We start from the raw sequence: 27,637 nt of genomic DNA, 5'->3' as shown, positions 1-27,637 counted from the left end.
ACTACCGAGGTTGAGGCTGAGATTGCCAAGGCTCAGGAGGAGGTACCATCTGAGCTTCCCATCAACAAATCGTTTGTACCGCTTCATCTCCGCTTAAAGGTTTTGGCGGAGCATCATGATGCTGTCCTGGCTGGCCACCCAGGGGTTAGGGGTACCTTGGAGTTGGTGTCACGTCGGTTTTGGTGGCCCAAAATCCGACAGGACGTGGTCTCCTACGTGTCAGCTTGCACCACGTGCGCTAGGGCTAAGACGCCCTGCTCCCGTCCTGTTGGCACACTACTTCCTCTCGAGGTACCTAGTAAGCCATGGATGGAAATCTCCATGGATTTTATTACTGACTTGCCCTCCTCAGCTGGGAACACGGTCATCTTGGTGATTGTTGATCGGTTCTCAAAAATGTCGCACTTTGTGTCTTTGCCTTCGTTGCCTAATGCTAAGACTCTGGCTCAGGTATTTGTGCAGGAGGTGGTCAGACTTCATGGGGTTCCGTCTGACATCGTTTCTGATAGGGGGTCTCAGTTTGTGGCAAAATTTTGGAAAGCATTTTGCTCACGGCTGGGGATCAAGTTGTCTCATTCTTCGGCATTTCATCCTCAGTCAAATGGTCAGACCGAGCGTATGAACCAAAATTGGAACAGTACTTACGCTGCTTTGTTTCTGATAACCAGGAGGAGTGGTCGACGTTCCTTCCTTTGGCTGAGTTTGCCATTAATAATCACCGCCAGGAGTCTTCTGGGGAGTCTCCGTTTTTTTGTGTTTACGGGCTACATCCTCAATTTTGTACTTTGAGTCAGGGGGGCTCTTCCGGCGTCCCGGAGGAAGACCAGTTAGGAGCACAATTGTCATCAGTCTGGAGGAGAGTTAAACAGCGCCTGTTGAGCGTGGGTGCTAGGTACAAACGTGTGGCTGACAGTAGGCGTGTGCCAGGTCCGGACCTGAGTGTGGATGACTGGGTGTGGCTATCCATAAGACTCAAAATACCATCCCTTAAATTGGGTCCAAGGTTATTGGTCCATTTATGGTCGCCGCCGTCATCAACCCAGTAGCGTACCGATTGGAGCTTCCTACGGTGTATAAGATACACAACGTGTTCCACAGATCGTTGCTAAAAAAGACGGTGGGTCTTGTGGACGCGACACCGATGCCTTCTCCAGTCTTGGTGGATGGTAATTTGGAATTTGAAGTCTCCAAGGTGGTTGACTCTCGTGTAGTGCGCCGCACTTTACAGTACTTGGTACACTGGCGTGGTTATGGGCCTGAGGAGAGGTCCTGGGTACCAGCCTCGGACATTCATGCGGATCGGCTGGTCAGTATGTTTCACCGCCGCCATCCGGACAAGCCGGGTCCTATAAGTCGTGAGGGCCCTGGGGTCCCTCGTAGAAGGCGGGGTACTGTCATGTCGGACGCTGTTCATACTAGGGCGTTCGACAGACAGCGGTAATTCCGCTTTTGTCCACTATGCGCTCAGTGGCGTCGGCTAGATTTTATCTAGCTGGTCCGGGGTTAATTTAGCTGGTGTTCAGATTGGAAGCTGGGTCACGCCCACTGCCTTTAAATAGTTCTTCTGAACATTGGGCGTCGCCGATTATAGCTTCAGTCTTGTGCTTGGTTATCTCGGTCTGGAGTGGTGAGCTAGGAGAAGGCGTTTCGTATCTGGTGGTGTATTTCCCTTTGTCTTATTTTCTCCTTCCCATATTTGTATTTGTTTTTGCCCTGTGCACTTATATTGTATTCCTGTGTGACTGCGGCGTGGTGCATATTTTTCCATTATCCTTGTCTGTGCTAACTGTGGGTATTGGTGTGAGGTCTCTTCACTGGGTGGTGGGTGGTGGTTTCAGCCTAGGGTTGAAACAGGAGACAGGGAGAGGGTGGAGGCCCAGACATGCACACCATCAGTGTAAACTCTGGGGGAGGGTCAGTCAGGGTTTCCCTAGTCTGAGGGAAATCGCAGGGGCCCGGGTTATTAGCTTTTGCCTACCTTGGCTTCCCGTGACACAACCAGGCAACACAAAAAGGAGCTTTTCAAGTGAGCTCTTTAAGGTACACAAATGTTATGAAGTCTTTGCCAACAAGGATGTGGTTTCACCAATGGGGAGTACCTTTATTAAAAATATACTATTGCCATCACAGCCCCCCTTGCTCAAAATTCTGTGGCCTATAACAGTAAAGAACACGTTCACCCAGGTCATGTCGTCAGAGATAAAGAAGAGACATTGCAGGAAACCGAGTTAAGAAATAGGCCCAATGTAGGGGTGTGGGTCTCTGAGACTTGTAATGGAGGGCATGAGCTGACAAACAATTCCCCAATGGGGGGGTACTGTCATGTTCCCAATGGCAGGGAATTAAACACATAACACGGGCAAAAACAGGACGAGCTCTAGGGTGATGGAACCTGAGCTGACCGCGATCCTGAACCTCAACACTCAACTAACAGCAGCCGGGGAACGTTCCTGGGGGGACTCTAGACGTCTCGCGCCAGCCGGAGATCTAGCTACCCCTATCAGAAGAATCACAGACCTATCTTGCCTCCAGAGAAATACTCCCACAGAAATAGCAGCCCCCCACATATAATGACGGTGAAATGAGAGGAAGGCACAAACGTAGTTATGAAAACAGATTCAGCAAAATGAGGCCCGCTTAAGCTAGATAGCAGAGGATACAAAAGGTGAACTGCGCGGTCAGCTTAAAACCCTTCAAAATACCATCCTGAAATTACTTGAACTCATGTGCCAACTCATGGTACATGAGTGGTAATTTCAGCCCACTAGAGCAACCAGCAGCAGAGAATTACATATCTGCAAGCTGGACTAAAAACATGAAAGCTAACATGAAACAGGGAAATCCAGACTTAGCTTGTCTTGAAGGCCTAGGAGCAGGTAGCAAAGGTAACAGAGACACACTGATACATTGATAGCCGGCAAGGGAATGACAGGAAAGCCAGGTTAAATAGGAAACACCCAGCCTCTGATGGACAGGTGGAAACCAGAGACCGCAACACACCAAAGTCCCCCAGTACCAGTTGTAACCACCAGAGGGAGCCCAAAAACAGAATCCACAACAGGGTACCTTTTGTAATAAATATAATAGTGCCATCACAACCCCCTTGCCCAAAATTCAGTGGCCTATAACAGTACAGATCACGTTAACCCTGGTGATCTAGTGGCAGGTAAGGAAGAGACATTGCAGGAAACAGAGTTAAGAAGTAGGCCCAATGTAGGGGTGTGGGTCTCTGACACTTGTAATGGAGGGCATAAGCTGACAAACAATTTCCCAATGGGGGGGTCCTTTTCTTAATAAATAAAATAGTGCCATTACAGCCCCCTTGCCCAAAATTCACAGGCCTATAACAGTACAGATATAGAAGTATTTTGACGAACATCATTAGTAGTGGAGGGCACACATACCCCCAACAATAGGCAGGTAACTAAACCTCAATCAGTACAAACCTACCAACACCAATGTATGGAAGAATATGGATAACTGCAATTCGAATAGCATAAAAACTAAGAACCACACTGCAGTCACTGAATCCAAAATAAAGTATTTTTAATGTTTGTATTCAGTGACTGCAGTGTGGTTCTTGTTTTTATGCTATAATAGTACAGAGCACGTTCACCCTGGTCATCTAGTGGCAGTTAAAGAAGAGACATTGCAGGAGACAGAGTTAAGAAGTAGGCCCAATGTAGGGGTGTGGGTCTCTGAGACTTGTAATAGAGTGCATGAGCTGACAAACAATTCCCCAATGGGGGATATCTTTTGTAATAAATAAACTAATGCCATCAAAACCCCCTTGCCCAAAATTCAGTGGCCTATAACAGTACAGAGCATGTTAACCCTGGTGATCTAGTGGCAGGTAAGGAAGAGACATTGCAGGGGACAGAGTTAAGAAGTAGGCCCAATGTAGGGGTGTGGGTCTCAGACTTGTAACGGAGGGCATGAGCTGACAAACAATTCCCCAATGGGGGTACCTTTTTTAAAAATATATTATTGCCATCACAGCCCCTCTTGCCCAACATTCACCAGCCTATATCAGTACAGAACACATTCAGTCAGGTCATGTAGTCGGAGATAAGGAACAGACATTTCAGGAAAACGAGTTAAGAAGTAGGCCCAATGTAGGGGTGTGGGTCTCTGAGACGTGTAATGGAGTGCATGGCCTGACAAGCATTTGCTCATGGGGGGTTAATTTTTTAAAAATATTTCATGGGGATCATAGACACCCTTGCCCAAAAATTGACTGCTTGTAGCAGCACTGAACACGTGAACCCTGGTGATCTAGTGGTGGAGAAAGATGAGAGGTGGAAGAAGGCCTAATTAAAACCTATTCCTAATTTAAAGGAGGGGGTCTCCTACACTTGTAATGCCCATACACTAAGTGCATGGGCTGTCAAACATTTCCCCATGAGGGGGTTAATTTTTTAAAAATGTGTTAACGGGCATCATAAACACCTTGCAAAACTGTAAAGTGGTTTCCTACACAGTTGCTGCTGGGAAGGTGCAGGTTTTTACAAAAAATATGGCGGATGAATCCTTAGATGAAGTGATCAGGAAAAGGGGCATGGTGATGACAGGAATGGGAACATACATGATTAATAACAGTGGTGGCTATGGGAGGTATGAGATCCAGGATACAGCCTACAATGATTAATCATTTAGCCACCACCAATTACCAGAATGTGTTTCATGCCCGTAAGAAGATTTGTCCAACAGATGCCTGTGTTAGACGTTAGACTCGGCCTAAAAAATGCCTGTCAAAAATATGTTGCCAAAGATGCACGTGTTTGTCTAAAGGTCAAAGTGCAACATGTTTGAGAGATGCTGAATTAGAGAAAGCAGATCAGTGTTGTAGGAAAACCAAACAAAATGATGGATGCTTGTGAAAAACAAAGTTTAAAGAGCAGTGTACCATCCGTAACTATAAACACACCCGTGGCACAAGCTTCCTCATCTTCACCCATACATTTTACCAATAATAGCCAAATGTCACAGTCAATAATTATTTCTTCTAGTGTAACGAACACTGTTAAAGGAATGCCACAAAATGTAGATAACCACGACCCTGGGAAACACCAGATTTCCTCTTTACGAGATATGGACGATGATGATATTGATGACCACTTTGAAATTTACCACATCCACACCAAGAAGATGAAGATCACAGCTGCAAAAAATGTGCAAAAAAGGCCGTGAATGTCTGGAAAATCATTTTCTCTTGGGCAAATTTTCCCTCTTACTAAAGTGGTACCGAATAATGCATACACAGCTCTCATGTCTATTTAGCCTGAGATGGTTGAAAGATGATGTATTCTGTTTTGACCATGTCCACTTTTTGAAAGCAAGCAGAAAAGAAGGATGAATTTGTGGGAAAACGTGTGATTTTGGTCGATAAGGAGGTGATATCAGGTACAGATAGGTAGATCTGCATGTCATCGGCGTACTGATGATATTGCAAACCGTGCCATTACATCAGCTGGCCCAGGCCAAAGGTGTAAATGGAGAAGAGTGGAGGTCCTAGACCTGAGCCTTGGGGAACACCGAAAGACCGGGGTCGAGGTGAGGAGGTGGTGTGGGAGAGGGAGACACTGAATATCCCCGTAACAGCCTGGTTGTTTTTTAAAACTGTGCCGATAACGCCAAAAAGGCCATTTGCACCACCAGCCATGCCCGCATCAGCAGGGGTAGCAAAACTCCCATCCTAACCACCACAAGCATGATCAGGCACATGGCAGCAAAGCACCCGACACAAGGCTTCATGAACAATGTCTGCGGGTGATACCACTGCTTCTTCCGATGTTGTGCGTGCAAGCCAATCCCCTGTCCATGCTGCATGCAAAGATGCCTCATGCCCTGCTTCTGCAGTTGCACACAAACTCAACTAGTACCATCAACAAGCACGTCCATGTCCTTGTCCCAGAGCACCGTTCAGTTGTCCATACCCCAGTCCTTGGAATGCAAGCGGAAATACGCAGTACTAAATTTGCTTGCTCTCAAAATGTTGCATTTTAGGCCCGTGTGAGACCTAAGCTTTCAGCAACCTGATGGCTGTGACCATCACAAGGTACTCGTTACTCAGCTGCCACAATTTTGCCCAGTCTGACGTCACGACATTACACAAGCAAGGACATGTCTCACAACATTACCCAGGCCCTCAACAATGCTGTTACAGGGAAAGTGCACCTAACCACGGACACGTGGATAAGTGCTTGTGGGCAGGGATGGTACATCTCGCTGACAGCACGCTGGGTTAGCGTAGAGGAAGCCATGACTCAGTCAGTCAATGGGACACTATGTTACAGATGTATGGAGACAGGTTGTGGAAGGCTTTGCATGTCATAGTTAGGGTTTTGAACTGTAGCCTCTGGGCAATTGGAAGTCAGTGAAGGGGCTAGCAGAGAGGAAAGGCCGGGGAATAACAGGGACAGTTGGATTACTCGGTCATCAGACTTTAGGATAGATTGGAGTAGTGCAAGAGTGCTAGAGGGGAGGCCAGACAGTAGAAGGTTGCAATAGTGGAGGTGGGAGATCATGAGGGCGTACACAAACATTTTTGCAGTTTCTTGGAATGTACGGATCCTAGAACTGTTTTTGAGTTGTAGTGGGCAGGAGGAGACAAGGGGTTGGATATGTATATTGAAAGAGAGGGCAGAGTCGAGGATCACCCCAAGGCCCCAAATATGCGGGACTTTTTGTACCGGTGTGCCGTCCCGGCATTACACAGGCACGTGTCTCAAAATATTACCAGTGCCCTCCAAGATGCTGTTATTGGTAAAGTCAGCCTAACCACAGACACGTGGACAAGTGCTTCTCTGTGTTCTAATATTAATATTTATAGTTATTTATATAGCGTCAACATATTTACAGTTTCAAACACAATAGTCCTAAGTAACAAAGATAACAATAATACAATAATTAAACAGAAATAAAACTACCCTGCTAGTGACAGCTTACAATCTACACTAAGTAATAACCATAACAATAATTAAACCGAAAAAAAACATCCTGCTCATGACAACTTACAATCTACAATGAGGTGGAAGAGATAAAAACTACAGGGGAATGTATTTACAATGATGTATTTACAATGATATTACTAAGGTTTGTCGAAAGTCGTGGAGGCCTGAGGACAAGGAGCGTGAGACCATGGTCAGTTGTCCTCTTGGTGAGGACACGGAAGTATCGACTGTTTGCAGTCTTAGACGCATGGCTGATTTTGCTACACTGCCTTTCCCGTCACCCTCGCATTCTCAAAATTTTGGGTGACAGGCAATACTGATTGTTGTTGACACTTCTAGACCCACGCTACAAGGAGAACTTTATATCTCTTATTCCAGAGGCAGACAGGTGTACTACAATGTTGGAGGACCATAAGGCCCTTCTTGCTGAATTATTTAAAAAATTCTTATCTGAAAACGCTGGTAGAAGAGGTCACAGTTCGTTGGCCAAGTAAGGAGTACAGGTGAGAGAGACAACTCCAGTCCTGCAGAGGCAGTGGAACACTGGCAAAGTTCCGGGAGAGTTTTCTCAGACCCTCCCATCGCCCTGGCCCTGAGGCATGGTGGACTCTCACAAGGAGTGGAAAATTTGGGAAAATGCAGAGGGAGTACCTTGCTGACCGTACCAACGTCCTCTGTGCCCTTTAATTATTGTTTAGCAAAGCTGAACACGGAGCATGAACTGTCTCTCTCTACTGCGCACGTGCGCTGTACTCACGTTCATGGAGTGGACGGTGCCTCACTCTCTGGCAGTCATTGGGCGCATGGCTCCTCGCTTTATGGCAGTACCACTTTTATTGGTGGGAGAAAACGCCTTAATAATACAGAGACAGTACAACACCGCCCAAGCGTTCACACTCTGCTCCTCAGACTTTCTATGTGCGCAGTGACTGCCTCTAAGCAGAAGATGATGATGGTGGTAGTAGTAGTTGTAGCATTTAAGACAGTCATGAAGCAGCCATAACAACTTGAAAGATAAGTATTTTTCAAGAAATATCACACTGTTCCATATGTGGCCTGTATTTTTTATTTTTTTATGCAAAATAGTGAGGTATATAAGTAGAGTCACAGACAGCAAAAACAGTAGAAAACTGGCCTAAAATGCCCAAACTTGGAGTACGCAGATTTATGAGGCCTGTCACGGAAATACCACACTGCCAAATAAGAGGCCTGTATTTTTTTTAATGCAAAATAGTGCTGTATATAAGTAGAGTAACAGACAGCAAAAACTGTGGAAAACCGGCCTAAAATTCTCAAACTTGGAGCACACAGATATATGAGGCCTGTCACGGAAATACAACACTGCCAAATATGTGGTCTGTATTTTTTTAAATGCAAAATAGTGCTGTATATAAGTAGAGTAACAGACAGGAAAAAAATTGACTAATGGCCTAAAATGCCCAAACTTGGAGCATGCAGATATATGAGGCCTGTCACGAAAATACCACACTGCCAAATATGTGGCCTGTATTTTTTTTAATGCAAAATAGTGCTGTATATAAGTGGAGTAACAGACACCAAAACAGTGGAAAACCGGCCTAAAATGCCTAAACTTAGAGCACGCAGATATATGAAGCCTTTTTTGCTTTTTGGTGAATTTAAAACCCCACAAAAAAGAGTGGCACAAGGCTACCACACAGAACTATGCTACTGTGGAAACTTGATTTTTCAAAAACAGATACACCAGGACTCAGTCTGACTTAACAGACTGTATTAATGTGTTTTTTGCTTTTTGGTGAATGTAAACAAAAAAATTGACCAAGGCTAGCACACAGAACTATGCTACGAATGCCTGTGGAAATACGGTTTTTCAAAAACAGATACACCAGGACTCAGCCTGACATAACAGACTGTGTTAATTTTTTTGGTCTTTTTGGTGAATTTAAAACCCCCCAAAAAACAGTGGCACAAGGCACACAGAACTATGCTGCTTATGCCTGACAAACTATGATTTTGTAAACAGGCACCAGATACAACAGGCCTCAGTCTGACATAACAGACTGTCTTAATTTTTTTTTGGGGGGGGGTTGTAGAATTTTTTTAAATGCAAAATAGTGCTGTATATAAGTAGTGTCACAGACTGGAAAAAACTGGACTAATGGGCTAAAATGCCCAAACATGGAGCAAGCTGATATATGAGGCCTGTCACGGAAATACAACACTGGCAAATATGTGGCCTGTATTTTTTAAATGCAAAACAGTGCTCTATATAAGCAGAGTAATAGACAGCAAAAACAGTGGAAAACTGGCCTAAAATGCCCAAACTTGGATCACGCAGATATATGAGGCCTGTTATGGAAATACCACACTGCCAAATATGTGGCCTGTATTTTTTTTATGCAAAATAGTGCTGTATGTAAGTAGAGTAACAGACTGGAAAAAAATGGACTAATGGGCTAAAATGCCCAAACATGGAGCAAGCTGATATATGAGGCCTGTCACGGAAATACAACACTGGCAAATATGTGGCCTGTATTTTTTAAATGCAAAACAGTGCTCTATATAAGCAGAGTAATAGACAGCAAAAACAGTGGAAAACTGGCCTAAAATGCCCAAACTTGGAGCACGCAGATATATGAGGCCTGTTATGGAAATACCACACTGCCAAATATGTGGCCTGTATTTTTTTTATGCAAAATAGTGCTGTATGTAAGTAGAGTAACAGACTGGAAAAAAATGGACTAATGGGCTAAAATGCCCAAACATGGAGCAAGCTGATATATGAGGCCTGTCACGGAAATACAACACTGGCAAATATGTGGCCTGTATTTTTTAAATGCAAAACAGTGCTCTATATAAGCAGAGTAATAGACAGCAAAAACAGTGGAAAACTGGCCTAACATGCCCAAACTTGGAGCACACAGATATATGAGGCCTTTTTTGTTTTTTGGTGAATTTAAACCCCCCCCCCCCAAAAAAAAAAAGAGTGGCACAATGCTAACACACAGAACTATGCTACTGCAGACATTTGATTTTTCAAAAACAGATACACCGGGACTCAGTCTGACTTACTGTATTAATGTGTTTTTTGCTTTTTGGTGAACGTAAACAAAAAAAAATTGCCCAAGGCTAGCACACAGAACTATGCTACGTATGCCTGTGGAAATACGGTTTTTCAAAAACAGATACACCAGGACTCAGCCTGACATAACAGACTGTATTAATTTTTGGGGGGCTTTTGAATGAATTAAAAAAACAAACAAACAAAAAACAAAACAGTGGCACAAGGCTAGCACACACAACTATGCTACGTATGCCTGACAAACTATGATTTTGTAAACAGGCACCAGTCTAACAGAACAGACTGTATTTTTTTTGGGGGGGGGTGAATTTTTAGAAAAAAGAAAACTGCAACTAGGTATATAGTAAATAAGCAGCAGCAGCAGCAGACAGTTACGGAGCTTTGGGAGGGATACAGTGGGAGCTATGTACGCACATACAATGCCTGCAGGCCTTGCACTGATGTGGATATGCCATGCCCTGCCTACCTAGCACTGCAATCTCGCGACCCACGAATTAAGTCTGATTGCTCTTACTGTAAAGAACCCTTTTCTATTTAGCTGTCATAATTGTCTTTCCTCCACGTATAACAATGGGCGTGATAACATGGAAAGAGGGGCAACTAACGCCCCATCTACTAGTAAAAGCCCTCATTAGCATAGAAAACAGGGATAATATATGCTTTTTTAAACCTCATTTGTATAGAAAAACGTTATACAGGGCTGGTTAGGCAGGGAATTTACTCTTAAATAAGTGAATGCTGCTGGGTTGGAGGGCATTGAGGCACGGTTCTGCCTTTCCCCAGCGCCATCTTATGGGCACTTCTCACAGGTTGTCCTGGTAAGAAAGTGATCTATTCCTCTACAGCTACGTTTCTGATAGTCTATGTCTATCAAAATTCAGAGATTTTATAATACTTAGCATTTATTCGTTGTTTTTGCAGCCTCCACAGCCTTTCTCTGCATGGAGCGGTTCTATAGTAAAGCCCTTCATTCCTGTTTTTTTTTTTTTAAATTAAATATAAGATGACAATTTTTGTTATCTTTTTGTGATGTGCATGTTATCAAATTTGTTCTATTTGGTGTTTTTGGTAAAGACAGGTTTAGGAATCTGTACTAGGCTAACACTTCATGATATATATGGCACGTTTCTCATTTTTTTCTCAAAAAATCTTTTTCAGAAAATAATTGTCAATTTCAGTTTTAGTGTTTTATTTCCTGTTATCCCTCTCTTTGCATGATGAACTAATATGTATGGCTTGGTTGGATACCTTATGCATTATTTTTTAAATTATTATATTTTCAGTCATGAAGAAGGCCATGTTAGGCCTAAACATTAACACTGCAAACAGTGGATACCTTATGCAATAAAACTTCATAATCTTTGCATCAATTTTGGAGTGCCAAATTCTATTTTTTACCTAATTGGTCATCTTAGACGTGAACAGTCTATACAAGTCCATTAGACAAGACAAAGGTCTCTCAGCTGTCACCAGCATGCTGAATACTATTTGGGGATGAATTCTGTTTGCAGGATATCTTAATCAAATATTCCGTTTGTTGGCTGAGCATATATTTGAAATTGTCCTTGCGAGTGTGGCTGATTTTGACTACTTGGACTCTCCAGTTCAGCCTGCACCCCTTTGCCTAATGCTGAGTGCGCACATTATTTCTCTATATCATTTGGAGGCAGACAGGAGGCACAGACGTCCTCGGTGTAGTCCTCTGGAAAGATTGATGGCATGTCATACAATCTCTGTCTAGATTTTCTGCTTCTTTTGCCAGTAGTATTGAGATATCTAGAGAAGAAACAATAACCATCTCTGTTGTGAATTCTGCTTTTGGGCTCCCTCCGGTGGTTGTAGGTGGTAATGCAGTTACCCTCGAGTTGCAGTCCTGGTCAGGTGTATCTGCTGATTGCAGTTCTGACTGGGGTATTTAGGCGTGCAGGATTCATTAGTCCTTGCCAGTTGTCAATTGTTGTTGGGAGGTGTAGGACCTCTGCCTGGTTCCTCCTGCCTTTCTGCCAAATCAGCAAAGATAAGTGTCTGTTTTTTTTTTCCTGTGGCACACATGTTGTGTGCTTCACAATTCAGTGCTATTCTTTGTGTTTTCTTGTCCAGCTTAGATTGTGTCTGTATTTTCTCAGTCTTGTTGGATTCTCTGGAGTGGCAGATATACATTCCATGTCTTTAGTTAGTTAGATTGTGGAACTTTTTGTATTATCTGCTGTGGATATTTTTGGAAGGGTTTTAATACTGACCGCCTAGTAATCTGTCCTATCCTTTCCTATTTAGCTAGAGTGGCCTCTTTTGCTAAATCCTGTTTTCTACCTGCGTATGTCTATTCTTCTCCTACTCACAGTCATTATTCGTGGGGGGCTGCCTATCCTTGGGGGGTCTGCTCTGAGGCAAGGTAGCATTCCTATTTCCATCTATAGGGGTATTTAGTCCTCCGGCTGTGTCGAGGTGTCTAGGGTTTGTTAGGCACACCCCACGGCTACTTCTAGTTGCGGTGTTAGTTCAGGATTTGCGGTCAGTACAGGTTCCACCGACTCCAGAGAAAGTTTCATGCGGCTCCAAGGTCACCAGATCATAACAGTACAACTGGCCCATAATGAGTTAAATGCATCTCAGAAGAAGGGAAGAAAGGTGTTGAGCCATTTTTTTTTCTGCAGTCTGTTTTGTCTTTTTTTTCCCTCTTTATTTATGGGTGGCTGAGGAGTCTTGTGCCAGCATGGATGTTCAGGAATTAGCTTCTCGTGTAGCCCAGCTTGCTGCTAGGGTACAGGGTATTTCTGATTATATTGTTCAGACTCCTGCTTTAGAGCCGAAGATTCCTACTCCTGATTTGTTTTTTGGTGATAGGTCCAAATTTTGGGGTTTTAAAAACAATTGTAAACTGTTTTTTGCTCTGAGACCGCGATCCTCCGGTGATTCCATTCAGCAGGTTAAAATTGTCATCTCCCTGCTGCGTGGCGATCCACAGGATTGGGCATTTTCCCTGGAATCTGGGAATCCGGCCTTGCTTAATGTAGATTCCTTTTTTCAGGCTTTAGGATTATTATATGATGAACCGAATTCTGTGGATCAAGCGGAGAAAACCTTGTTCGCCCTGTCTCAGGGTCAAGAGGCGGCAGAATTGCATTGTCAGAAATTTAGAAAATGGTCTGTGTTGACTAAATGGAATGATGATGCTTTGGCGGCAATTTTCAGAAAGGGTCTTTCTGAATCCGTTAAAGATGTTATGGTGGGGTTTCCCACGCCTTCCGGTCTGAGTGATTCTATGTCTCTGGCCATTCAGATTGATCGGCGCTTGCGGGAGCGTCAAACTGTGCGCGCTGTGGCGTCGTCCTTAGAGCAAAGTCATTGTGGCGACGCTTCTCATATCATTTCAGTCTGCCCTAAGCGGACAAAAAGGATCGCTAGTTCATTTACTATCAGTACTGTACAACCTAAATTTCTGTTATCGGTGTCCTTGATCTGCTCATTGTCATCATTTTCTGTCATGGCGTTTGTGGATTCAGGCGCCGCCTTGAACTTAATGGATTTTGAGTTTGCCAGGCGTTGTTGTTTTCCCTTGCAGCCTTTGCAGAACCCTATTCCTTTAAGGGGGATTGATGCTACACCTTTGGCTAAAAATAAGCCCAGTTTTGGACACAGGTGACCATGCACATGGCGCCAGCCCATCAGGAAGATTGTCGATTTCTGGTGTTGCATAATTTGCATGATGTTATCGTGCTGGGTTTCCCGTGGTTGCAGGTACATAATCCTGTGTTGGATTGGAAATCTATGTCTGTGACTAGTTGGGGTTGTCAGGGGGTTCATAATGATGTTCCTTTGATGTCAATCTCCTCTTCTTCCTCTTCTGAAATTCCAGAGTTTTTGTCTGATTTTCAGGATGTATTCGATGAGCCCAAGTCCAGTTCCCTTCCACCGCACAGGGACTGTGATTGTGCGATTGACTTGATTCCAGTGTTAGGATCTGGTGGCCTAGGAGCAGCATGAGACGAATTCTGGAGAAGGTGGTACCTGTACTGACCGCAGACCCTGAACTTAACACCGCAACTAGAAGTAGCCGTGGAATGTACCTAACACTCCCTAGACATCTCGACACAGCCGGAGGACTAAATACCCCTAGAGATAGAAAAGGTAAAACTATCTTGCCTCAGAGAAAATCCCCAAAGGATAGACAGCCCCCCACAAATATTGACTGTGAGAGGAGAGGGAAATAACATACGCAGACTGAAATCAGGATTTAGCAAAGGAGGCCACTCTAGCTAAATAGAAAGGATAGGACAGAGTACTATGCGGTCAGTATTAAAACACTAGAAAATATCCACCACAGAAAATACAAAATCTCCACATCTAACTAAAGATATGGAGGGTATATCTGCATCTCCAGAGATACCAGCTTGGCTAAACAAATCCTTATACAGACCAAGCTGGACAAGACAAAACATGGAAAAGAACTGAACAATAAGGCCCACAGCATGTGGACTGCAAAAATCAAAGCAGAACTTATCTTTGTTGAAATGAACAGCAAAGCAGGAGAGACCAGGCAGGGATGTGAATCCTCCAGGAATAATGGACAACTGGCACTGACTAAAGGGTCAAGCAAGACTAAATAGCCCAGTCAGAATTGCCATAAGTGGACACACCTGATGACTGCAGCGATCCAAAGACAGCAGCGCTACCACTTATAACCACCGGAGGGAGCCCAAGAGCAGAATTCACAACATCCAGGCAGTAAGTTTCCTAAGGGCCGACTTTTCAACCTGTCTGTGCCTGAACATACCGCCATGCGGAGTTATGTTAAGGAGTCTTTGGAGAAAGGGCATATTCGGCCATCTTCTTCACCGTTGGGAGCAGGTTTTTTTTGTTGCTAAGAAGGATGGCTCCTTGAGACCTTGTATTGATTATCGCCTCTTGAATAAGATCACGGTCAAGTTTCAATACCCTTTACCTTTGCTTTCCGATTTGTTTGCTAGGATTAAGGGGGCTAGTTGGTTTACGAAGATTGACCTTCGGGGGGCATATAATCTTGTTCGTATTAAGCAGGGTGATGAATGGAAAACTGCGTTTAATACGCCCGAAGGCCATTTTGAATACCTTGTGATGCCATTCGGGCTCACTAACGCTCCATCTGTTTTTCAATCCTTCATGCATGATATCTTCCGGACTTATATTGATAAATTCTTGATTGTATATTTGGACGATATTTTGATTTTTTCCGATGATTGGAAGTCTCATGTGGAACAGGTCAGGATTAGTGTTGAGCGATACTTTCCGATATCGGAAAGTATCGGAATCGGAAAGTATCGGCCGATACCGTCACAGTATCGGAATCCAATCCGATACCGATACCCGATCCCAATGCAAGTCAATGGGACGAAAATATCGGAATTAAAATAAACCCTTTATACACTTGTAGGTTCATTCTACATGAAGGAAAACAACTAAGAATAATGTAGGATGTATTGGGGGACGTGGCGGAGACATTAAAGGCACAGAGGTTTAGCCCAATCTAATAGAATAGCAGGATTTTTTTTTTTTTTTTATGACGTTCGGCGTTAGAAAGAATTTGACTATGTTATTTTTTTTTTTTATGTCAGATATTGATGTTTCACTACTTCCACGCCCTTCACCTTCTTTTTTACTTCTCCCACGCTTTCTTCTTCATTATCCTCATCATCAGCTTCTTTGACATCAACTTCTTCACCTTCTTCATCTTCTTCTTCATCTTCTACCTATTATTTTTTGGGTTACATTGTTCATATTCTTTTTATTTTACTATTATCTTCATCATATTCTACTTCTTCATCATATTCTTATTTGTGACAGGCATTCCCGTAGTTGTTATCTATAAAAGTTTGAAGATTACACCTTCCGTTCTGCCTGTCACAAAACAGTTACATTTGTCCGCGTTCAGTTTGGCCTGCAGCATCAGGCTTTATCCAGGGGCACCACGAGGAGGAACGGACTCACCCCCATACACTGCTTAGTCTTCTTCTGCTTATAATTTACATAATATTTTTTGCTCTGATATTTTGTGTTATGCTTAATGTCCTTCTGCTCTTTGTTCTGCAGCCTCTTGTTCTTCTGCTTCTCGGTCTTCCAGGTCGTCGTCGTCTCCAGGGTCGTCGTCTCCGGGGTCGTCGTCATCGGGGTGGTCTCCGGGGTCGTCGTCATCGGGGTGGTCTTCAGGGTCATCGTCTCCAGGGTCGTCGTCATCACGGTGGTTGTCGTCTCTGGTGTCGTCGTCATCTTAGGGGTGGTCTTCCGGGTCATCGTGTTTAGTCTCTTGAACTTGGAAATGCAGCAGAAGGTACAAGAAGGCTGAGAGAATGCCGAGAACCAGCTGATGGAACTGGAGCTCAGATGGCTACCCGAAGGTCCAAGAGCCAATGGAACGACCGAGGACCAGCTGACGTTACTGGAACCCGGTTACTAAGCAGGAGGTACCCGTGCTGAAAGCACTACCAAGGACCACCTGACGTTGGTGGAACTCAGATACCCAGAGGGAGGCACCTAAGCCAAAGGCTCTGCCCGGAACCAGCTGACGGTACTGGAACCAGGATGGGGAGCAGAAGGTACAAGAGCAAAAGACACTGCCGAGAACCAGCTGACGGTGCTGGAACCCGGATGGGTAGCCGAAGGTCCAAGAGCCAATGGAACTACCGAGGACCAGCTGACGTTACTGGAACCCGGTTACTAAGCAGGAGGTACCCGTGCCTGAAAGCACTACCAAGGACCACCTGACGTTGGTGGAACTCGGATACCAAAGGGAGGCACCTAAGCCAAAGGCTCTGCCCGGAACCAGCTGACGGTACTGGAACCAGGATGGGGAGCAGAAGGTACAAGAGCAAGTGTCTGCGTGGCTTTTGCAGGACACGATGCCGGCTGCACAGCAGGGGAACAGCTGGCGGTGCTGAACCCCACTGACACATTGGCTGGTGTTTTTCTCTGTGCAGCTAGCACATCTGGGCCCCAACTGGCGGTGTGTTAGAGCCCAGGGACAGCAGGAGAAGGAGGAGGAGCAGGAGCAGGGGGAGGGGAGTGTAGGCCGAAGCCTGCACTGGCGGCAGCTTTGGGTGTGTTGTGTCTGCGTGGCGGTCGCAGGACACGTTGCCGGCTACACAGCAGGGGAACAGCTGGCGGTGCTGGACCCCACTGACACATTGGCGAGGTGTTTGGCTCTGTGCAGCCAGCACTTCCGGACAGCAACGAGCGGTGTTGTAGCCCGGGCTCTGCAGGGGGAGCAGAGTGTAGGCCGAAGCCTACTTGAACCAATTTCAAAGGTAACCTTTAACCCCCCCTCAGGGGTTAGAAAGTAGAAGAGCCACAGCTTATGCAGCAGTAGTGCTGCGCAAGTCAAAGGTTGCTCTTGTAATTTTTCTCCTTGCACACGCTGAATGGAACACGTATAACATTTAGCCCTTTATACAGTCAAACTGTGTAATGGAGGCGAGAGTTCCCTTTGTAATGAGACGCAGCACAGATGTCAAGAATCCCACCTTGGTGCTGGGTGCAGCCTCCTGAGCGTTGTTATTTGCTGTACAGGAGTCTGCGCTGTCGTGTTATCCCCTGGCCTAGCGCCGTTAGCGCTGCCCATCTTCTGACATCATTTAATGTCGGCCGTTGCGGTTCGCGATCACCATGAATCCCAGCCCCGCAGTGTCTTAACATTGTTAAAACACTGCGGGGCTGGGATTCAGGGCCTGGCGCAGCACATATGTTCGCCTCTCACACGCGGGTCCTTACACCCGCTTCAGACTGTGCGGCGTCATCTGATCCCTTATCGCATGCCACGGCCATGAAGCCGCACAGTCCGAAGAAGGCGGAAGGAGAGGAGGGACAGGCGAACTGATGCACTGATCCTGCCCATCAATCACACCCTCGCAGTCCCAATAAATAAGACACCGAGGGGCGTTGTGTGGGTCAGGGCGGCCGCAGAGGCGCAGCCAGCCAAACAATGATGCCAGAAGACGGGCAGCGCTACCAAGGGGGTTGCAGCGTGTCATTACAAAGGAAAGTCACACCCCCGGGACGGTTAAATGGTCACACAGAGGACACATTTCAGACGTGTTTTCAGTTCCACATGTGCGAGGAGAATACGTTTATGAGCCACCTTGCACACATGCAGCATTACCGCTGTACAAGGTGGCTGGATAACGTAAAAACGCCTGGGGGAGGGGGGACAGGTTCCCTTCAATTTCAGTTCTTGTGTCTGCGTGGCTTTTGCAGGACACGTTGCCGGCTGCACAGCAGGGGAACAGCTGGCGGTGCTGGACCCCACTGACACATTGGCTGGTGTTTTTCTCTGTGCAGCTAGCACATCTGGGCAAAAACTGGCGGTGTGTTAGAGCCCAGGGACAGCAGGAGGAGGAGCAGGAGGAGGAGGAGCAGGGGGAGGGGAGTGTAGGCCGAAGCCTGCACAGGCGGCAGCTTTGGGTGTGTTGTGTCTGCGTGGCTTTTGCAGGACACGTTGCCGGCTACACAGCAGGGGAACAGCTGGCGGTGCTGGACCCCACTGACACATTGGCGAGGTGTTTGGCTCTGTGCAGCCAGCACTTCCGGACAGCAACTAGCGTTGTTGGAGCCCGGGCTCTGCAGGTGGAGCAGAGTGTAGGCCGAAGCCTAATTGAACCGATTTCAAAAGTCACCTTTAACCCCCCCTCAGGGGTTACAAAGTAGAAGAGCCACAGCTTATGCAGCAGTAGTGCTGCGCAAGTCAAAGGTTGCTCTTGTAATTTTTCTCCTTGCACACGCTGAATGGAACACGTATAACATTTAGCCCTTTATACAGTCAAACTGTGTAATGGAGGCGAGAGTTCCCTTTGTAATGAGACGCAGCACAGATGTCAAGAATCCCACCTTGGTGCTGGGTGCAGCCTCCTGAGCGTTGTTATTTGCTGTACAGGAGTCTGCGCTGTCGTGTTATCCCCTGGCCTAGCGCCGTTAGCGCTGCCCATCTTCTGACATCATTTAATGTCGGCCGTTGCGGTTCGCGATCACCATGAATCCCAGCCCCGCAGTGTCTTAACATTGTTAAAACACTGCGGGGCTGGGATTCAGGGCCTGGCGCAGCACATATGTTCGCCTCTCACACGCGGGTCCTTACACCCGCTTCAGACTGTGCGGCGTCATCTGATCCCTTATCGCATGCCACGGCCATGAAGCCGCACAGTCCGAAGAAGGCGGAAGGAGAGGAGGGACAGGCGAACTGATGCACTGATCCTGCCCATCAATCACACCCTCGCAGTCCCAATAAATAAGACACCGAGGGGCGTTGTGTGGGTCAGGGCGGCCGCAGAGGCGCAGCCAGCCAAACAATGATGCCAGAAGACGGGCAGCGCTACCAAGGGGGTTGCAGCGTGTCATTACAAAGGAAAGTCACACCCCCGGGACGGTTAAATGGTCACACAGAGGACACATTTCAGACGTGTTTTCAGTTCCACATGTGCGAGGAGAATACGTTTATGAGCCACCTTGCACACATGCAGCATTACCGCTGTACAAGGTGGCTGGATAACGTAAAAACGCCTGGGGGAGGGGGGACAGGTTCCCTTCAATTTCAGTTCTTGTGTCTGCGTGGCTTTTGCAGGACACGTTGCCGGCTGCACAGCAGGGGAACAGCTGGCGGTGCTGGACCCCACTGACACATTGGCTGGTGTTTTTCTCTGTGCAGCTAGCACATCTGGGCAAAAACTGGCGGTGTGTTAGAGCCCAGGGACAGCAGGAGGAGGAGCAGGAGGAGGAGGAGCAGGGGGAGGGGAGTGTAGGCCGAAGCCTGCACAGGCGGCAGCTTTGGGTGTGTTGTGTCTGCGTGGCTTTTGCAGGACACGTTGCCGGCTACACAGCAGGGGAACAGCTGGCGGTGCTGGACCCCACTGACACATTGGCGAGGTGTTTGGCTCTGTGCAGCCAGCACTTCCGGACAGCAACTAGCGTTGTTGGAGCCCGGGCTCTGCAGGTGGAGCAGAGTGTAGGCCGAAGCCTAATTGAACCGATTTCAAAAGTCACCTTTAACCCCCCCTCAGGGGTTACAAAGTAGAAGAGCCACAGCTTATGCAGCAGTAGTGCTGCGCAAGTCAAAGGTTGCTCTTGTAATTTTTCTCCTTGCACACGCTGAATGGAACACGTATAACATTTAGCCCTTTATACAGTCAAACTGTGTAATGGAGGCGAGAGTTCCCTTTGTAATGAGACGCAGCACAGATGTCAAGAATCCCACCTTGGTGCTGGGTGCAGCCTCCTGAGCGTTGTTATTTGCTGTACAGGAGTCTGCGCTGTCGTGTTATCCCCTGGCCTAGCGCCGTTAGCGCTGCCCATCTTCTGACATCATTTAATGTCGGCCGTTGCGGTTCGCGATCACCATGAATCCCAGCCCCGCAGTGTCTTAACATTGTTAAAACACTGCGGGGCTGGGATTCAGGGCCTGGCGCAGCACATATGTTCGCCTCTCACACGCGGGTCCTTACACCCGCTTCAGACTGTGCGGCGTCATCTGATCCCTTATCGCATGCCACGGCCATGAAGCCGCACAGTCCGAAGAAGGCGGAAGGAGAGGAGGGACAGGCGAACTGATGCACTGATCCTGCCCATCAATCACACCCTCGCAGTCCCAATAAATAAGACACCGAGGGGCGTTGTGTGGGTCAGGGCGGCCGCAGAGGCGCAGCCAGCCAAACAATGATGCCAGAAGACGGGCAGCGCTACCAAGGGGGTTGCAGCGTGTCATTACAAAGGAAAGTCACACCCCCGGGACGGTTAAATGGTCACACAGAGGACACATTTCAGACGTGTTTTCAGTTCCACATGTGCGAGGAGAATACGTTTATGAGCCACCTTGCACACATGCAGCATTACCGCTGTACAAGGTGGCTGGATAACGTAAAAACGCCTGGGGGAGGGGGGACAGGTTCCCTTCAATTTCAGTTCTTGTGTCTGCGTGGCTTTTGCAGGACACGTTGCCGGCTGCACAGCAGGGGAACAGCTGGCGGTGCTGGACCCCACTGACACATTGGCTGGTGTTTTTCTCTGTGCAGCTAGCACATCTGGGCAAAAACTGGCGGTGTGTTAGAGCCCAGGGACAGCAGGAGGAGGAGCAGGAGGAGGAGGAGCAGGGGGAGGGGAGTGTAGGCCGAAGCCTGCACAGGCGGCAGCTTTGGGTGTGTTGTGTCTGCGTGGCTTTTGCAGGACACGTTGCCGGCTACACAGCAGGGGAACAGCTGGCGGTGCTGGACCCCACTGACACATTGGCGAGGTGTTTGGCTCTGTGCAGCCAGCACTTCCGGACAGCAACTAGCGTTGTTGGAGCCCGGGCTCTGCAGGTGGAGCAGAGTGTAGGCCGAAGCCTAATTGAACCGATTTCAAAAGTCACCTTTAACCCCCCCTCAGGGGTTAGAAAGTAGAAGAGCCACAGCTTATGCAGCAGTAGTGCTGCGCAAGTCAAAGGTTGCTCTTGTAATTTTTCTCCTTGCACACGCTGAATGGAACACGTATAACATTTAGCCCTTTATACAGTCAAACTGTGTAATGGAGGCGAGAGTTCCCTTTGTAATGAGACGCAGCACAGATGTCAAGAATCCCACCTTGGTGCTGGGTGCAGCCTCCTGAGCGTTGTTATTTGCTGTACAGGAGTCTGCGCTGTCGTGTTATCCCCTGGCCTAGCGCCGTTAGCGCTGCCCATCTTCTGACATCATTTAATGTCGGCCGTTGCGGTTCGCGATCACCATGAATCCCAGCCCCGCAGTGTCTTAACATTGTTAAAACACTGCGGGGCTGGGATTCAGGGCCTGGCGCAGCACATATGTTCGCCTCTCACACGCGGGTCCTTACACCCGCTTCAGACTGTGCGGCGTCATCTGATCCCTTATCGCATGCCACGGCCATGAAGCCGCACAGTCCGAAGAAGGCGGAAGGAGAGGAGGGACAGGCGAACTGATGCACTGATCCTGCCCATCAATCACACCCTCGCAGTCCCAATAAATAAGACACCGAGGGGCGTTGTGTGGGTCAGGGCGGCCGCAGAGGCGCAGCCAGCCAAACAATGATGCCAGAAGACGGGCAGCGCTACCAAGGGGGTTGCAGCGTGTCATTACAAAGGAAAGTCACACCCCCGGGACGGTTAAATGGTCACACAGAGGACACATTTCAGACGTGTTTTCAGTTCCACATGTGCGAGGAGAATACGTTTATGAGCCACCTTGCACACATGCAGCATTACCGCTGTACAAGGTGGCTGGATAACGTAAAAACGCCTGGGGGAGGGGGGACAGGTTCCCTTCAATTTCAGTTCTTGTGTCTGCGTGGCTTTTGCAGGACACGTTGCCGGCTGCACAGCAGGGGAACAGCTGGCGGTGCTGGACCCCACTGACACATTGGCTGGTGTTTTTCTCTGTGCAGCTAGCACATCTGGGCAAAAACTGGCGGTGTGTTAGAGCCCAGGGACAGCAGGAGGAGGAGCAGGAGGAGGAGGAGCAGGGGGAGGGGAGTGTAGGCCGAAGCCTGCACAGGCGGCAGCTTTGGGTGTGTTGTGTCTGCGTGGCTTTTGCAGGACACGTTGCCGGCTACACAGCAGGGGAACAGCTGGCGGTGCTGGACCCCACTGACACATTGGCGAGGTGTTTGGCTCTGTGCAGCCAGCACTTCCGGACAGCAACTAGCGTTGTTGGAGCCCGGGCTCTGCAGGTGGAGCAGAGTGTAGGCCGAAGCCTAATTGAACCGATTTCAAAAGTCACCTTTAACCCCCCCTCAGGGGTTACAAAGTAGAAGAGCCACAGCTTATGCAGCAGTAGTGCTGCGCAAGTCAAAGGTTGCTCTTGTAATTTTTCTCCTTGCACACGCTGAATGGAACACGTATAACATTTAGCCCTTTATACAGTCAAACTGTGTAATGGAGGCGAGAGTTCCCTTTGTAATGAGACGCAGCACAGATGTCAAGAATCCCACCTTGGTGCTGGGTGCAGCCTCCTGAGCGTTGTTATTTGCTGTACAGGAGTCTGCGCTGTCGTGTTATCCCCTGGCCTAGCGCCGTTAGCGCTGCCCATCTTCTGACATCATTTAATGTCGGCCGTTGCGGTTCGCGATCACCATGAATCCCAGCCCCGCAGTGTCTTAACATTGTTAAAACACTGCGGGGCTGGGATTCAGGGCCTGGCGCAGCACATATGTTCGCCTCTCACACGCGGGTCCTTACACCCGCTTCAGACTGTGCGGCGTCATCTGATCCCTTATCGCATGCCACGGCCATGAAGCCGCACAGTCCGAAGAAGGCGGAAGGAGAGGAGGGACAGGCGAACTGATGCACTGATCCTGCCCATCAATCACACCCTCGCAGTCCCAATAAATAAGACACCGAGGGGCGTTGTGTGGGTCAGGGCGGCCGCAGAGGCGCAGCCAGCCAAACAATGATGCCAGAAGACGGGCAGCGCTACCAAGGGGGTTGCAGCGTGTCATTACAAAGGAAAGTCACACCCCCGGGACGGTTAAATGGTCACACAGAGGACACATTTCAGACGTGTTTTCAGTTCCACATGTGCGAGGAGAATACGTTTATGAGCCACCTTGCACACATGCAGCATTACCGCTGTACAAGGTGGCTGGATAACGTAAAAACGCCTGGGGGAGGGGGGACAGGTTCCCTTCAATTTCAGTTCTTGTGTCTGCGTGGCTTTTGCAGGACACGTTGCCGGCTGCACAGCAGGGGAACAGCTGGCGGTGCTGGACCCCACTGACACATTGGCTGGTGTTTTTCTCTGTGCAGCTAGCACATCTGGGCAAAAACTGGCGGTGTGTTAGAGCCCAGGGACAGCAGGAGGAGGAGCAGGAGGAGGAGGAGCAGGGGGAGGGGAGTGTAGGCCGAAGCCTGCACAGGCGGCAGCTTTGGGTGTGTTGTGTCTGCGTGGCTTTTGCAGGACACGTTGCCGGCTACACAGCAGGGGAACAGCTGGCGGTGCTGGACCCCACTGACACATTGGCGAGGTGTTTGGCTCTGTGCAGCCAGCACTTCCGGACAGCAACTAGCGTTGTTGGAGCCCGGGCTCTGCAGGTGGAGCAGAGTGTAGGCCGAAGCCTAATTGAACCGATTTCAAAAGTCACCTTTAACCCCCCCTCAGGGGTTACAAAGTAGAAGAGCCACAGCTTATGCAGCAGTAGTGCTGCGCAAGTCAAAGGTTGCTCTTGTAATTTTTCTCCTTGCACACGCTGAATGGAACACGTATAACATTTAGCCCTTTATACAGTCAAACTGTGTAATGGAGGCGAGAGTTCCCTTTGTAATGAGACGCAGCACAGATGTCAAGAATCCCACCTTGGTGCTGGGTGCAGCCTCCTGAGCGTTGTTATTTGCTGTACAGGAGTCTGCGCTGTCGTGTTATCCCCTGGCCTAGCGCCGTTAGCGCTGCCCATCTTCTGACATCATTTAATGTCGGCCGTTGCGGTTCGCGATCACCATGAATCCCAGCCCCGCAGTGTCTTAACATTGTTAAAACACTGCGGGGCTGGGATTCAGGGCCTGGCGCAGCACATATGTTCGCCTCTCACACGCGGGTCCTTACACCCGCTTCAGACTGTGCGGCGTCATCTGATCCCTTATCGCATGCCACGGCCATGAAGCCGCACAGTCCGAAGAAGGCGGAAGGAGAGGAGGGACAGGCGAACTGATGCACTGATCCTGCCCATCAATCACACCCTCGCAGTCCCAATAAATAAGACACCGAGGGGCGTTGTGTGGGTCAGGGCGGCCGCAGAGGCGCAGCCAGCCAAACAATGATGCCAGAAGACGGGCAGCGCTACCAAGGGGGTTGCAGCGTGTCATTACAAAGGAAAGTCACACCCCCGGGACGGTTAAATGGTCACACAGAGGACACATTTCAGACGTGTTTTCAGTTCCACATGTGCGAGGAGAATACGTTTATGAGCCACCTTGCACACATGCAGCATTACCGCTGTACAAGGTGGCTGGATAACGTAAAAACGCCTGGGGGAGGGGGGACAGGTTCCCTTCAATTTCAGTTCTTGTGTCTGCGTGGCTTTTGCAGGACACGTTGCCGGCTGCACAGCAGGGGAACAGCTGGCGGTGCTGGACCCCACTGACACATTGGCTGGTGTTTTTCTCTGTGCAGCTAGCACATCTGGGCAAAAACTGGCGGTGTGTTAGAGCCCAGGGACAGCAGGAGGAGGAGCAGGAGGAGGAGGAGCAGGGGGAGGGGAGTGTAGGCCGAAGCCTGCACAGGCGGCAGCTTTGGGTGTGTTGTGTCTGCGTGGCTTTTGCAGGACACGTTGCCGGCTACACAGCAGGGGAACAGCTGGCGGTGCTGGACCCCACTGACACATTGGCGAGGTGTTTGGCTCTGTGCAGCCAGCACTTCCGGACAGCAACTAGCGTTGTTGGAGCCCGGGCTCTGCAGGTGGAGCAGAGTGTAGGCCGAAGCCTAATTGAACCGATTTCAAAAGTCACCTTTAACCCCCCCTCAGGGGTTACAAAGTAGAAGAGCCACAGCTTATGCAGCAGTAGTGCTGCGCAAGTCAAAGGTTGCTCTTGTAATTTTTCTCCTTGCACACGCTGAATGGAACACGTATAACATTTAGCCCTTTATACAGTCAAACTGTGTAATGGAGGCGAGAGTTCCCTTTGTAATGAGACGCAGCACAGATGTCAAGAATCCCACCTTGGTGCTGGGTGCAGCCTCCTGAGCGTTGTTATTTGCTGTACAGGAGTCTGCGCTGTCGTGTTATCCCCTGGCCTAGCGCCGTTAGCGCTGCCCATCTTCTGACATCATTTAATGTCGGCCGTTGCGGTTCGCGATCACCATGAATCCCAGCCCCGCAGTGTCTTAACATTGTTAAAACACTGCGGGGCTGGGATTCAGGGCCTGGCGCAGCACATATGTTCGCCTCTCACACGCGGGTCCTTACACCCGCTTCAGACTGTGCGGCGTCATCTGATCCCTTATCGCATGCCACGGCCATGAAGCCGCACAGTCCGAAGAAGGCGGAAGGAGAGGAGGGACAGGCGAACTGATGCACTGATCCTGCCCATCAATCACACCCTCGCAGTCCCAATAAATAAGACACCGAGGGGCGTTGTGTGGGTCAGGGCGGCCGCAGAGGCGCAGCCAGCCAAACAATGATGCCAGAAGACGGGCAGCGCTACCAAGGGGGTTGCAGCGTGTCATTACAAAGGAAAGTCACACCCCCGGGACGGTTAAATGGTCACACAGAGGACACATTTCAGACGTGTTTTCAGTTCCACATGTGCGAGGAGAATACGTTTATGAGCCACCTTGCACACATGCAGCATTACCGCTGTACAAGGTGGCTGGATAACGTAAAAACGCCTGGGGGAGGGGGGACAGGTTCCCTTCAATTTCAGTTCTTGTGTCTGCGTGGCTTTTGCAGGACACGTTGCCGGCTGCACAGCAGGGGAACAGCTGGCGGTGCTGGACCCCACTGACACATTGGCTGGTGTTTTTCTCTGTGCAGCTAGCACATCTGGGCAAAAACTGGCGGTGTGTTAGAGCCCAGGGACAGCAGGAGGAGGAGCAGGAGGAGGAGGAGCAGGGGGAGGGGAGTGTAGGCCGAAGCCTGCACAGGCGGCAGCTTTGGGTGTGTTGTGTCTGCGTGGCTTTTGCAGGACACGTTGCCGGCTACACAGCAGGGGAACAGCTGGCGGTGCTGGACCCCACTGACACATTGGCGAGGTGTTTGGCTCTGTGCAGCCAGCACTTCCGGACAGCAACTAGCGTTGTTGGAGCCCGGGCTCTGCAGGTGGAGCAGAGTGTAGGCCGAAGCCTAATTGAACCGATTTCAAAAGTCACCTTTAACCCCCCCTCAGGGGTTACAAAGTAGAAGAGCCACAGCTTATGCAGCAGTAGTGCTGCGCAAGTCAAAGGTTGCTCTTGTAATTTTTCTCCTTGCACACGCTGAATGGAACACGTATAACATTTAGCCCTTTATACAGTCAAACTGTGTAATGGAGGCGAGAGTTCCCTTTGTAATGAGACGCAGCACAGATGTCAAGAATCCCACCTTGGTGCTGGGTGCAGCCTCCTGAGCGTTGTTATTTGCTGTACAGGAGTCTGCGCTGTCGTGTTATCCCCTGGCCTAGCGCCGTTAGCGCTGCCCATCTTCTGACATCATTTAATGTCGGCCGTTGCGGTTCGCGATCACCATGAATCCCAGCCCCGCAGTGTCTTAACATTGTTAAAACACTGCGGGGCTGGGATTCAGGGCCTGGCGCAGCACATATGTTCGCCTCTCACACGCGGGTCCTTACACCCGCTTCAGACTGTGCGGCGTCATCTGATCCCTTATCGCATGCCACGGCCATGAAGCCGCACAGTCCGAAGAAGGCGGAAGGAGAGGAGGGACAGGCGAACTGATGCACTGATCCTGCCCATCAATCACACCCTCGCAGTCCCAATAAATAAGACACCGAGGGGCGTTGTGTGGGTCAGGGCGGCCGCAGAGGCGCAGCCAGCCAAACAATGATGCCAGAAGACGGGCAGCGCTACCAAGGGGGTTGCAGCGTGTCATTACAAAGGAAAGTCACACCCCCGGGACGGTTAAATGGTCACACAGAGGACACATTTCAGACGTGTTTTCAGTTCCACATGTGCGAGGAGAATACGTTTATGAG

This window comes from Ranitomeya variabilis, chromosome 4 (genome assembly GCF_051348905.1).
Source record: "Ranitomeya variabilis isolate aRanVar5 chromosome 4, aRanVar5.hap1, whole genome shotgun sequence".
Lineage (NCBI taxonomy): Eukaryota > Metazoa > Chordata > Amphibia > Anura > Dendrobatidae > Ranitomeya > Ranitomeya variabilis.
This window is presented reverse-complemented; position numbering follows the sequence as displayed.